Source organism: Gossypium raimondii, chromosome 4 (assembly GCF_025698545.1).
Source record: "Gossypium raimondii isolate GPD5lz chromosome 4, ASM2569854v1, whole genome shotgun sequence".
Classification (NCBI taxonomy): domain Eukaryota; kingdom Viridiplantae; phylum Streptophyta; class Magnoliopsida; order Malvales; family Malvaceae; genus Gossypium; species Gossypium raimondii.
Window position 1 is genome coordinate 19,613,027 of NC_068568.1, and position 3,984 is coordinate 19,617,010.

At 38.3% G+C, this 3,984-nt stretch overlaps 1 non-coding gene across 1 annotated transcript; it reads left to right on the forward strand.

The window, feature by feature from the left end:
* The first annotated feature begins 3,651 nt into the window (after positions 1 to 3,651).
* LOC128040771 (small nucleolar RNA R71) lies at positions 3,652 to 3,757 on the forward strand. Its single transcript, XR_008195577.1, has one exon. It is a non-coding gene; the product is annotated as a small nucleolar RNA R71 (small nucleolar RNA).
* The last annotated feature ends 227 nt before the right edge of the window (positions 3,758 to 3,984 follow it).

Consider the following 3,984-nt stretch of genomic DNA (forward strand, 5'->3'; position numbering starts at 1 on the left):
CCGAAGTGTCCCCCACTTGGAGCTAAGTGGCAATGATATAGAATCTTATGTACTTCATCTTCTTCCACACATCTCCAGATCATCTGATCTGTACACTTTTTAAACAAGTATGGTTCTTCCCAAAAATAGTACTTCACATCGTGAAGAAACTTTTTCTTTTGATGGCACGTCTTATCAATCGACATCCAACCACAAGCTAAATATTTAGCAATATCAGGAAACCAATGGAGTATTATGGACATGATTTACCTTCAGTATGTGTTCATCTGGGAATGTCTCCTGAATAGGTATAAGTGGAGAATTCCCTTCTTGCTGCTCCAATCTGGACAAGTGGTTTGCTACTTAGTTTTTTACCCCTTTTCGATCTTAAATTTCTAGATCGAACTTTTGGATTAGAAGTACCCATTGGATCAATCATGGCTTGGCGTCTTTCTTGGCAAGTAAATACTTAATTGTCGAATGGCCCGTATAGACAGTCACTTTGATAACTATAAGATAAGATCGAAACTTGTCAAAAGCAAACACAATAGCAAGTAAATCTTTCTCTGTTACCATATAATTCAATTGAGCTTCTGTCAGAGTCTGACTTGCATAGTAGATGGGATGAAAGACTTTGTTCCTTCACTGGCCTATCACAGCTCCTATCGCGAAGTCACTTCTGTCATACATCAGTTCAAATGGTAAATCCCAATCTAGTGTGACGATTATGGGTGCCGAAACTAATCGACTCTTTAAATCATTTAGAGCTCTTAAGCAATCCTCATCAAGTTTGAACATCGTGTCCTTCTCCAATAATTTGCCTAAGGGTTTAGCAATTTTGGAAAAGTTTTTGATAAATCTTCGATAGAAACTGGCATGGCCTAAAAAGCACTTAACACTCTTTATAGATGTTGGAGGTGGGAGTTTCTCAATAACATCTACCTTTGCTTTATCTACCTCGATTACATGTCTCGTTATCCGATGCCGTAGAACAATACCTTCTCGTACCATGAAATGACATTTTTTCCAGTTAAGTACGAGGTTTGTTTCTTTGCATCACCTTAGTACGTTAGCTGGATTGGCTAGGCAATCATCATAAGTGTCTCTAAACACTGAAAAATCATCCATAAACACTTCCAAATACTTCTAAACTATGTCAATAAAAATAGACATCACACATCTTTGAAATGTAGCAGGTGCATTACATAAACCAAATGGCATGTGTCTAAATGCAAATGTACCGTACAGGCATACAAATGTTGTCTTGTGTTGATTTTTTGGCACTGCTGTAATCTGATTATACCCTGAGTATCCATCAAGAAAATAGTAATAGTCTCGCCCCATGAGTCTATCCAGGATTTTGTCCAAGAATGATAAAGGAAAGTGGTATTTCCTTGTCTCCTTGTTCAACTTCCGATAATCGATGCAAATTCTCCATCCCATAACTGTTATGATCAGCATTAGCTCTTTGTTTTCATTCTCTATGACCGTAATACATCCTTTCTTTGGAAAGCACTAGACCGGACTTACCCACGAACTATCTGAGATGGGGTAAATTATAGTTTCATCCAACCACTTGATGATTTCTTTCTTTACACGTCCTTCATGTTGGGGTTCAGTCTTTGTTGTCCATCAATGGTCCTTTTCTCGCCATCTTCTAGGATGATATTGTGCATGTATATAGACGGACTAATGCCACGAATATCAGTTAGGATTCATCTGATAGCCTTCTTGAATTGTTTCAACACTAGGATGAGTTTCTCTTCTTGCTCTTCGGTCAATTTCGCAGAAACAATCACAGACAAAGTAGAAGCGTTACCCAAATAAACATATTTTAAATGTGAGGAAAGTACCTTCAGTTCTAATTTAGGTGGCTCTTCGATTGACGCTTTTGGTTGGGCATAATCCCTATTCTCTAACTCCAAAGATTCAAAGTAGGATTGCGGATTAAATCCCCTTTGATTAGCTTCTAGCAAAGCTAAGTATTCATCCTCCTCTTCATCACTTGAAAGGTCTGATTTCAAAATTTTCCCTAATGGGTCCTCACCAAAGTTAAGCTCCCTTTCCATGATTAATTCCTCTACGTTGGATACTGCAAAACAATCATCAGTTGTGTCAGGAAATCGCATACTCTTAAAAACATTAAATGTTACCTGATCGTCCTGAACACGTATAGTAAGCTCGCCCTTTTGCGCATCGATAAGGGTCCTTCCAGTTGTAAGGAAAGGCCTTCCTAGAATGATTGATAACTTTTTATCTACTTAAAAGTCTAGAATAACAAAGTCAGTAAGAAAAGCAAATTTGTCTTCTCGTACTAATACATCCTCGATTTTTTCCTTCTGGATGTGCTAAGGATCGATCTACCAATTGAAGTGTAACCGTAGTAGGTCTAACTTCACCTATCCCCAACTTTTTGAATATGGACATAGGCATCAAGTTAATGCTTGCACCCAAATCACATAGTGCCTTACAATAATACATTGCTCCAATGTTTCAAGGTATGGTAAAACATTCAGGATCGTTCAAATTTGGGGGTAGTTTATCTTGAAGATATGCACTGCATTCCTTCGTTAAGGCTACCGTCTTAAATTCTCTTAGTCTTCATTTCTTGGACAGAATATCCTTCATGAATTTGACATAATTCAGTAGTTTTTCAAGTGCTTCTACCAATAGAATGTTGATATGAAGTTGCTTGAGTACATCTAGGAACTTCTTGAACTAGACTTCCTATTTTTGCTTCTGAATCCTTTGAGGGTAGGGTGGTGGAGGCTTCTTTACTAGAACTGGTTGATTCATCTTCTGTGGCAATTCTGTATTTAATGAAGTTGTTAGTATTTTGACTAGTTCAGAAGTTACCTTATCAGGTTTTGCAGATTCTAGTTTCGGTGAAATTGGAATTTCAATACTCGGTTGACTTTCCACTGAGTCCTGAGCATCACTTAGCTCTTCTTGAACTTCAACAGTGTTGGGCTCTAATGTCTTTCAACTCCTCAATGTCAATGCTTAACAATGCTCCTTCCTCGAATTTCTTGGATTCTCTATATCACTAGGCAAAGCACCTTGTGGACGGTTTCCATAATTTTTGGCTGTGTATGCCTTCAACAAGTTTTCTAAGCCATTGGAAGTTTCAGCTTGAGGTTACTTCTGAGCTTGTTGGGTAAAAATAGGTGGCTGGGTCGGTCTAGGTTTGGCATAAGTGTTACTGGGTCTAGCCACTTAGTTACTCCAAGAGAAACTAGGATGGTTTAGCCAAGATGGGTTGTAGAAATTTGATTACCCATGTAATACATAGATTCTGAGTTTGATAGACATTCTTCGAACAAATGTCTGTCCCTAGAATAAACACAGGCTATATTTTCAAAGTGATTAGGTGGATGTGCTACAAAACTATTAAACCCATTAGTGGTAAAATTTTTAAGCATTGAGAAAATTGAAGATACTTGAGATACTAGTGAAGTGAGTGGATCCACTTCATGTATTCCAGCTACTCGCCTTCCTGATGCTGCTTGATTGGTTGGCCATTGATAATTGTTGATGGCAATCCTCTCAATGATTTCATAAGCCTCGTCATAAGACTTAGAGAGGAGAACACCATTAGCAGAAGCGTCAACTACCACCCTAGTGTGACCTTTGAGATAGTTATACAATTTCTCAAGTTGGATGCAATGAGGAATTCTGTGATAAGGGCACTCTGTAATAATTCTTTGTACCTTTCCCATGCCTCATGTAAGGACACTTCATCCATTTGTTGGAAAGCAGTGATCTCGTTCCTCAACTTAGCATTCTTTCTAGGCCGAAAATACTTCATGAGGAATCTTTCTACCAACTCTTGCCATGTGAAAATAGAATTTGGTAGCAATGAGTTCAACCAGGCTCGAGCTCTGTCCCTTAGCGAATATGGGAACAACTTTAATCGTAGTGCATTTTTGGTTATTCTGGCTAACTTGAAAGAATCGCTCACCTCCATAAACAATTTTAAGTGAAGATGAGGATCTTTGGTAGGCA